Source organism: Mchenga conophoros, linkage group LG1, assembly GCF_057382185.1.
Source record: "Mchenga conophoros isolate Kocher_MC1m ecotype Shallow Benthic linkage group LG1, M_conophoros_male_GT1.1, whole genome shotgun sequence".
Taxonomy (NCBI): Eukaryota; Metazoa; Chordata; class Actinopteri; order Cichliformes; family Cichlidae; genus Mchenga; species Mchenga conophoros.
In genome coordinates, this window is record NC_140526.1 from 30022826 (window position 1) to 30033517 (window position 10692).

Here is a 10692-nt window from a genome sequence, read left to right on the forward strand (position 1 = left end):
CAGGGGGCGACGTCTGTGGTTACAAAAAGATTTCCAGTTGTATAGTCTGGCAAAAACAACCTTTGCCATGTTCAGAGTTTCTCAGTCACATCCATCCCACACTCATCACATGAAAATACCAGAGATGAAAATTTTGTACTAATCAATAGGTGGCGCTACGACGGTCATCTTTTCTGTACATTCTGTTGGAAAGGACGATACTATGATTCTGGCCATGTGAGAGGGAACCACCCTCCACTCTCTGAACTTTACAGAGGGCCTTTCAGACCGAATCAGGTAGTATGGAGTAACTTGACTCTGCAGTTTCTGGAGAAATTGCAGTGGGATTGTTGCTACTGTATAGGTTTTATAGAGGCTGCTTCAAAGTCAGCTTTATTGTCAAAAACCATATATACAGATCATACACGGGAACTTGAAATTGCAGTGCTCCCACAGCCCTCGGTGTTACACTAAAGATGGGCAACAGGCCGCAGGTGTTCCTTAAGGTACAACAGCTGCTCTGTACCTTATGGAATTGCTTAGAGTTTCTGCAATCAGAGTGTTGGGGGACATTTACGTTAGTGTAATAAAGCTGTCTCTCATTTTGTACACAGATATCTGAAAAGTGTGTGGATGTTTAATACACAGTATAATGAAATCACGAAAAGTGTCCAGTGCTGTGACTGAACTCCTAACCTTCAACATAAGTAAGCGAGCAGTAACTATACCAAGCCACTGAAGGAGATGTGAGATGGGGCAGAATTTCCACTCAGAGTCACTAGAGCTTTATCAGCAGAAAAAGTGGACTATTTCAGAAACGGTGCACAATTGAGCTGATGAGGTATGAATGGAAGTGTTTTACTTTACTGCAAATTATGGTATCGATCCAATACCAAGTAAATACGGGGCAGTACTGCCAGCACCGATACTGATACCGATATTTTTATTTTTTAATCTTTTTAAAACTTGGAATGTAAATGTGTCTGTCTTAAAACAGTTCACTGGGTTACATGCTCAGCAGTCATGCTCAGATCCCGTCGAATCCCAGGGATAGCTCAGAGTGACCCTATGAGTAGAAGGTCAGGGGTTCGAATCCACTGACCGGCTGCCCTAAAGTACCCCTGAGCAAGGTAACGTCCCTACACACTGCTCCCCGGACACCGGATTGGTAGCCACTGCTGCACTGAGAGAATGGGTTAAGTGCAGGGAAGAATTTCCCCACATAAAGCAAACATTATTATTACTGAGCGCTCCTGTGGCGCTAGTATCAATCCGATCTGATACCAATACCAACACTGGTATCGATATCTGGATTTATTCCCCCACATCTAATGAACGCCGGAGAGGAAGAGGGGAAAATGGCCTACGAGAGTAATATATGCTGCATAATAGTGAAGCAATGAACTGTCCATTTATTTCAGCTTCTGATTTTAGATTTCTGCTGTGTGAGCTTCACTGCCACAGACTGCACTATCATGTTTCCAGCATTAAACCTGTTAAAGTCTGATTTTTAATATGGAGATCCTCATAAACTCACGGGTCGGAAGAGCTGTGATTATTTTACATGTCCGATTTGTGCTTTTGTTTATTTTATTATGCTGGACTCAAAATGTTCACAATGCGCCAGCCAAGATCACAGCTGTGTGCGCGTGTCAATCCAACCCAATCAAACCACACCCACTCAATCTGATGAAGCATTTTGTGGCTCAACTTTAATGCCGCTCATTTAGCCACAAACAGTTAATGTAACAGAGAAGGACCACGTCCCCCCCCCCCTCCCCCTCTTTTTTTTTTTAGGTGCTGAAGTCTGTGTACTTTTAGCTCCACACACTCTTACTTCCTCTGTGGGAGCAGCCCACTTCATGTGGTTTCACTTTAAGCACAATCAACCCAGGAATGAGAGAGCGAGTACAGCTCTTTGGCGCACAGCGCTCGCTTTTATCTTTCAGCCTGTGCCTCTATTGATTTGTCTGTTGCTCTTTTTCTCTTCACAAGATTTATTTTTCATTAGAGCTCTTTTCAGCGGGATGCTGGGAACCGAGGGTCAGGGCCGTATCAGTTATCTCGTTTTAGATATATTCATGCGCAGGGGGGATTTAATGTGGTGGAATAGAGGAGCCTGCCTTTAAAAATAATCAAGATTACTAATAATGAAAAAAATACTACCTTAAAGCAGAGCTCTGAGTTTACGACTGAGGGCTAATCCATATGCTATCCTACCCCCACCCACCCATTTTTTAACACAAACACGCACACACCGTCTAATTGACACAAGACTTGTCCTGGGTTTGATTTCTTTGAGCAAAGCTTGCTGGTTTCAAGTGGCAGTCTCCCTCCTCCTCCTCCTCCTGCTCCTTCCTCGGTTTTATGGCTCTCTTTTTTGCGGTCTGCACTGAATAAGCTGTTCTCAGCAATTATGGCAAATACAGTTCAATCTGTTGGTAGAGCTCTCTTTAATCTCATTTCCAGAGTCCTAATCAGTCCCATACATACACTTGTGGCGTTCGGTTAACCATTGTAACCCCCTTTTCCTCACCGCAAAAGGATCCCATCTTTATAAAATTCGTCATCCCCAGGAGGATCAGAGGCATTATTTATGTTGGACTGAGCCCCGGCCGTCCACTGCATGCCTCATGAGTGCTGATCCGACCGAGGAGCCAGGCGGGTGGTTTTATACACATCAAATACACGCCCACATCTTTGCCTGCAGTCTCCCTGGGTTGTGGTGAACGTTTGTTATCGCACGCAGTAGTCTTCCACCTCAGCGGATGCTCCTTTCTCCTCCCGACACTTGTTCCCCAGAGAAGCCGCTGCGCTCTGTCAGCCACGCAGCACCTCAGAGGCCTCTCCTCCCCGTCTTGGTGGAATTGTGATAACTTTTGTTGTGCCTACTAAATGCACTCACTTTGATCGTGTGGTTATTGCTTCTTGTCTTACACACAGATTAAATTATTTACTTGGTCTGTAAGGGCAATTTGGTGGTGCTGTGTTGCCTCACAACAAGAAGGTCCTGAGTTCAACACCACTGGGTGGGGGCTTGGAACACAGGGAGAACATGCAAGCTCCCTGCGTGGAGTGTCCATGTTCTCTCTACGGGAAGCTACATGCTCCCTCTGTGCTTCTGTGGGCGCTTCATCCCGCTGTCCAAAAGCAAATGTGCAAGGTTTACTAGTGCTTCTAAACTGACAAATAGATGAAAATGATTGTCTGTCCAGGCAAGTTTTAGTATCTATCTGATAAAAAGTAAACACAGGGCCAGTATCACGATCAATCAATCTGCACACCTCTACCAGGGTGTGTCTTTCACCCTGTGACACAATGGGCCAACTTCCTTTGCCCTGTGATAAGCAAAAGAAGATGGATGGACTCAAGTTTATAAATGCATGCTATTTACCCTCAAGGAAAGACAAGTAACGGGCCTCAGATCCCTGATAACATCACTTCATAAAGACTAAAGATCCCTGCTTTGTTTTTTCTTACATTTTCTTACTTGTAGTTTTCATTACTTGTTGGCTGCTCACTAGATTTTCTTTAGCTCTCTCTGGAGCCACAAAAAGTTTCATATACAGTGGTGCTTTCCAAGACTTTGAGGCGTAAAATCAGTGGAGTTCCCCTTGAAGTACAATACAGATGGCACACTTTATTGGCTGTTTTTTTCAAGTTTGCGAGGAAAAAAAAGGCAACTTGTAATCTCTCACTGGAAAACTACCAGCCACGATGTTTCTCATTGAATTTTTCTTTTTTTTTGGTGCTTTATATGTGAAAATGCACCGTGAGAGCATAAAAAAGGAAACCACAAGAGGACCCACAGGGGCTGCCATTACTCATCATTCGTGGTGCAAACACTTTACCGTCCACGAAAGTCCACGTCATGCCACCAGCACTGTCCTAACCACAGTATGTTGTAATGTCTGCTGTCTTGTCTAAGGAGCGCATTTCACCTCTCATCCTGTGACAACTGGGACAGGCTACAGGCCCACCACAGTTGGTGGTTAAGAAAATGGATATATAGATGGACACTGCCATCAGGGTTTCAATATTTAGATTTTGCTGCGATATCAGGGCTGCAAACACCCTACACGCTTTGCAACTAATGAAATTATGTTAAAACATGTTGGGCTCCTGGTGTTTCCCCGGGGCAGTTGCTCCCTTTCCCAGTCATCCAGCTCTCCTTTCCTATTTACTCCTCATTTTTCCTCCCTCTCCCCCCTTCCTTCCTGCTGTTTTACCTTTTGTCTCCCATCCTTCCTTTCTGGTTAATTCCACGGGTCAGGTCAGTCAAGAGGTCTGTGCCGTATTTGTCTTCCTGGTGTAATTGCTAACTATTTCTCTGTCACTAATAGGCCATTACTCAGGCAGCTTGCGAGGCTACACCGAGGGCAGCGAACACGAGGCCAGGGGCCCCGCTTTTTTTTTTTTTCATTAGTCCCTCGAGGAGCCGGACTCCTCTTGGCTCCAGGCTGAGACAGGCGAGGCCCCTTTAATGTTTTTGCAGAGCTCCAAAGCACTTTGTTGCCTCAATAAAGTTCATTTATGGGATAATAAGGCTCTGGAGGACACATGGTGCTGATTTGAGCCGAATGGTTTCAGCATGGCTCACATTCCCCAAACCAGCTCTCCCGTCTCTCTGCCTGCTCTCCATCTCATTCTTTGATTTCGTCTTGTTTCTTTTCCCTGCCTCTCACCTTACTCTCGCTCCTCACCTCACATCCGTCCATGCGCTTTATCGGCAGTCATTTGTTATTCTTCTTTATAACACTTTGGCAGCGTATCGGTCTGATCCTAAAATGACCTGGGACTTGCACACCTGGGAATGAGTAGCAGCGAGAGGGCAGGAGGCCCTCTCATTTCCCAGGATTTATTCCAGAGCTTTGAGGAAGAAGCTTGTGAGGGTAGATGAGGAAAGAGAGGCGATCAGTGGAATGAAAAGCCACAAACCCCAAACCCTGGCAGATGGATCGGGTCTTACATGCCAAGGCTACGCCAGAGCCAACCACCGTGGACCTCTGCTGTATCAAAGGTGTGGGATGCATGTGATAAAACAGAATCCTGCACTCGGTGAATGGGTTAAAAAACATCGTGCACAGATATATTAGAAACAGGCCCCAGCCTCCTCTTCTATTTATCCCTTTGGTTATTACACACAGGGCTTACGTGAGTGTTGGCCATCTTTCCCTGAAACCCAGTAAGGACACTGTACACCCCTGCCTGCTAAACGGTTTCATCTGAGTTCAGTGTTTTTCTTTTTCCCTCATTAGTAGTTGGTTAACCACTAATGCTTGGTGTATCTGCTCAGCTTTTCTTCCTCCCTTCATTGAGTTAGCAAGAAACAGATGGGGCCCAAATCGCCACAACCCCCTCCCCAACACTCTCCCCTTCTGACTGTCATCCTTCCCACCACTTCTTTTACAATAATCTCTCCCTCTCAAACGGAAAATCGCCCCAGTTTTGCATGTCTGCTCGCGGTGCAACGCATGAGACAACGTATGCGGGTTGCTTGGTGCTTGGAAATACAGCTGAGGCCACACCTGGCTGCTTCAGTCATCTTAGAAACATTAGCTTATAAGCCTGAGGGTGTTAGCGCGAGCTTGTTAGTGTGGTTAGGAGTGGCCGTGTTTGACTCGATGATGAGGACTGGATGAAAAGCTGCGAGCCTGGAAGACTGGCACTGATTTGATGTTGGCATTTGGGAGCTGCTCCATTTTTCACTTGCGGTATCTTGGGATGGCACGCTGGTTGGATAGCTAGTTCAGCCGAAACAGACCACTGACACCAAGGCTTACTGTGTGTCATAAGTATTATATATATTTCTCAGGTATAAGAGTTAGCGATAGAAAACTGAGTCTAGGCTTTTGACTTCTTTGGACGATGATCAACAGCCTTTTGGCACCAGGAGGAGCCTGTTTTTGGACGATGGATGTAGGTTTAAGCTCTGAAAAGCCACGAAAATGCCATGACCCTGCAATCTTAGCAAAACAGCTCTTATTGTATATAATTTTACGAGATAATGAACCTTCTTCTCACTTGATTGATTACCTCAAAAAACATTTTCCAGTTGCTAGTTTCAAGTCACACTTAATACAACATGATGTTCATTAGGGCACCGTTTAGACAAAAATAGACAGTAAGACAGGGGATGCTTTTGACTGGCAAACCACTAATTTATGAGCAAACAGCGTTCTCATTTTCACTGTAACATCCACCCATAGACTCTACAGAAGCAGAGATGGCATAACCCAGAAGCGTCGAACATAAAGCCTGGGGGCCAGAATGGTCCCAGCAAAGACTCAAATCCGGCCAACTAGACTGCTTTGGAATATGTGGCATAGATTTTGGACTTTTAATTTAATTTTCATACATTTAACAGCTTTGCTAATTGATTAAGAAATCTCCATTGCCATTCATACGACACCAAAGCTGATAGCAATTAAATGACAGAATAGTTCCTGTTTTTCCACTATCAAATATAGAAATTGTTTTTTCAGTGGGTATAAAATAAAAAAGACATTTTCTGTGAATTAACAAAAAACAGTTATTTGCTTGTGCCGATAGATTTATTTCATTTACTACAGCAAAATTTTGTTGTAATGTAGAAAAACTGAGAAATTGCACTTCTTTTTCTTACATTAACTGGGATTTAATGTGTAGTTAAAGGGCTTTAGTCTGGCAGAAAAGGGAGTTTTGCAAGTTCGACCCACTAAAGACCAAAGTAGGCTGTGTGTTGGCATCATTGTAAGTTTGACACCACTGACATGTCCAGTGGTCAGTGAAGCCTTAAGCTGAGCATTATGGTTGTCACCATTTCATTGTTTAGTTACCAAATAACAGGAACTACAGGTGGATCAGACTGTGAAACCAAGGGACTCATAAGGTAGATCACATCAGGGGACTCAAAACTTAAAACTGCACTGAGCTCCTAAATGAATCAGGGAGATGTTTGCCGAGGTCATAGATGAGCAGACTTATGATACTTCCACACAGTGTTTCGGACCTGAAAGCCATGTCCATCCTTTGCATACAGTATTAGATCTATCTGGCATATGATGTCTGTGTTTTCTGTTCCTCTTAAAAAAGGATGGCTAGCGTTCAACTTGAGAGAATCCACAAACATGAAAGACCAACCACTTGCAACAAAACTGAATGAAAATAAGCGTCATTTGCTGTGAAACCATATTTCTGTTTATTAAATTAAACTAATGAGGAGTTACATATTAATTAGGGACCTTTCTAGGCACTAGTTTCTGCTTCTACATACGCTAAGCTAAGCTAATCACCTTTTTCATCTGTTTTAACAGACACTAAACACAGAGAAATGAAGGTGTATTTATTTTCTGATCAAATCAAACTCTGGGCAACAGATAAAATACATAATCATGTCACATCTGCTTATGTAGGATAAATATGAAGCTATGACAGCAGCAGCATGTCAGGCCGCCGTAGCATACAGGCTAGAAGCAGCTAGCTCAGCTCTCCCCAAAACAAACCTGTTAACTAATACAACACGTTTTAGCTTCTTTGATGAAAACTGACTAAAAGTTTCATGACGCTTATAGGTGGCATTACTTCAAGATTAACTGTCCTTGGAGAACAAATATACAGCACATAAAAATCCCCCTGTTCTCAAAGTGACCGACCAGCAGCCTCTGTTTTCATTTTAAAGACCACAATGAGACTAATTTAGAGCATCCAGCTCTTGATGATGATATAGTGGCTCAGAGGGTTCATTTCCTCAACAGAGCTTGGATTCAGTAGCCAGGAGATCAAAAGGTCAAGCACTCAAAACCTCTTTCCTGCTTGAGCAGCGGTTTCAGTTGCTGAGTTATTGTCATGCTGGATCGTAGATATTAACCGAGTCGGGTTTCAAATCAGCTTTATAGGATGGAGCTGGCGGTCAAGAGCTGAACAACTTATACAAGGCTATATTGTCACACCATCTAATAAGACACTTAAAAGGAAACCCTTTTCCTGGGGCAGGAGTTCACAAGATGTAAACAGGCTGTAAAACAGAGACATCTGCATTCGTTTTTTCCTTTTCCTCCACATTTGGTAGTCTTTAGTCTACGCAGCTCAGAATAAAACAAAAAAAAGAACTATTCAGGGCAAATTCTGAAAAGCAAATGTTTGGGTTTTTAAACTTTAGCAGTGTTGATTGGGGTTGTGACAAATATGCAAATGTGTTCACAATTACTGTGCAGCGCTGGAAAGTGCATAACCAACCGCAGAGACCTGTGATCTCACACCAACCATATAACAATCTCATAAACTATGCTGCACTGTCATACAGTAAGCTGACAGTAGCTCCAAATCACTTTCTCACTGCAACAAATGGCTTTATTAATATATAATAATAGATAGCACATCACGTATATGCACATTATTTTTAAAGGGCCTTTCTTTATCTTGAATATATTAATTGTGACATTTTAAATGCACTTTGCTGATTCCAGCTCTCAGTCATACACAGCTTGAAACAGAAAGATTTTTGTTGTTCTTCCCATTCGACATGCGCTTTGATCGCACAACTCAGAGCTCAAGGTTGGTTTTTGGTGGTTTTTTTTAATTACTGTGAGGTGTTCTTGTTCAGTTTCTCCCCTTTTTTCTCATAGACGAGTTCAGTGTCTTGAAATGTGTATTAAGAGCGTTCTGTCATTGACGTGTTTGCATTACATCCGATGTCTAGTGGGAAGAGCTCTCATTCGCCTGATCAGGGTTATTTAGTTTTGACGATCTACAGAGAGAGGTATGTGTGACAGAGAAGAGAGCATTTCACTGCAGACGTGTGTGTGTGTGTGTGTGTGTGTGTGTGTGTGTGTGTGTGTGCGCGCGCGCATGTTTGTTTAAGCATGCAGGCAGCTCGCAGCCCTGACTTTCATGGCCTCACTTCAGAGAGAGCTTTCCCTTGGCAAGATACCTCGCCCTTGGTGAGACCAAAGGGAAATATTTATAAATCATCCGCACAACAAATATTGAAGCCAACCTGCGAGGGCAAAGCCATTCAACAGACACCCTCGCCAGAAATGCGCAAATACACCTCCAAGTCGGCCTCCTGACCCACCGGAGTGTTTCTGGAACCACATCTATGACCCACTTGTATATCTCACACACACACACACACACACACACACACACACACACACACACACACACACACACACACACACACCATTCTGACCTATTAATACCAGCACACTCCCTCTGGGATTGTGAACTGCCACTTCCTTCAAGATCAAATGTAAACATCTGGTACTTCTGTGACTTCCAGCATCCAGCAGCCTTTCTCCACCACGCTGCGTCTGCTCGCCGTTGTTTCTCTCGTTGCTGTTAAACCCATTTTACTTTCAGCTTAATGTAAGTTCTGCTTTCTATTAAATGGATTTAAGCATGCCTGTGCTTTACATCCCCCTTAGAAACCACTGCCTTATGACAGCTGAAAAAATACCGCTTGCACTTGTGTGCTTGCAGTTTCACTGTGAAGCTCAGAAACTTATGAGAAGTATTTCTGAGGTGATGAGAGGGGTTTTTTCTCCCTGTAACTTTGTCCTCTTCCCCAAATACAAGTGAAGTTTAAAGGTCGTCGTTTGCACTAAAGATGATCCTACACAGACTGCATATGCACAAATCAGGGAGAGCAGGAGCACCTCAAAGGTCTGCAGCGTTGCCCAAATAGAACACTTTGAAGGGGACTGAAGCACAAAGTGGAATCAAATATAATCTTTGCTCTTTGTCTTTTTTCACGCGTGGAGTTGTGGAGTTTTATGATCGCAACTGATATACATTAGATAGAGAAGAGGAGACAGACACAAACAGATTTAATAATACAGTTTGAGTGATTTTGTCTGTTATACACGAAGCCATTTTTGGAGTGTGAACTAAAGAGACGAGATCTTTGTGTTTTGGAAAGTATGACTGAGTTAAATACAAAATTTATTTTCTTGTCTCATGAAATTTTCACATACAAAATATGCAAATAAAACATAAATAATGATACAATGTTCTTCAAAAAGGATTATAATACTACATTTTTATGTCCAGTCCAGTTTTGCAAGTATTAAACATCATAATGATTATTGTATTCCTGATATTTTCGATCATATATAACCAGCATTAATTACCACACTTTGCTGCATTTTCAAGCTGCTATTCATCTTAAGCCAAGGCAATCATACAGTCATTATGCTGGTAGTTTTATAGGACCAGTGCCTTGTTTATGCGCAGCTGCTGGGCATTTTAGGGAAGAACAAGGCACGTTCTTGTGGATGTGATGCTCTAAACTTGTTTATTGGTACTTTTAAGCATTCAGTGCAACAATATTTAAACAGTGGTAAGTCCTTTCTCCTACACTTGTGCATTTACTACTTAGTTCATCAAAGAGAGCACAATTAAGACCTTCTAACCAACACAAGGTCAACTAAAAGGACCAATAGACTACATGAGGTATAACAAACTGTGTTATTTATGTCCATCCATTCAAAGATCCATATTTTTGTCACACATAAACTAGCTTGTAAGGTGCTAAACAGAATATTTTAATCCTTGTCCAGCAAAAAATTACATTCTAATATGTCAGTTTGTTCATATGACTCGTTTAAAAAAGTGGGAAACAGAAAATTAATTTAAACTAACTGTTCAAACCCAGATTTAAAGAAAAGTCCCAACAGTTGAAGTTCGAGCTAATCTCTGTCGTCCTTACAAGGAGAAATTTGTCCACACATA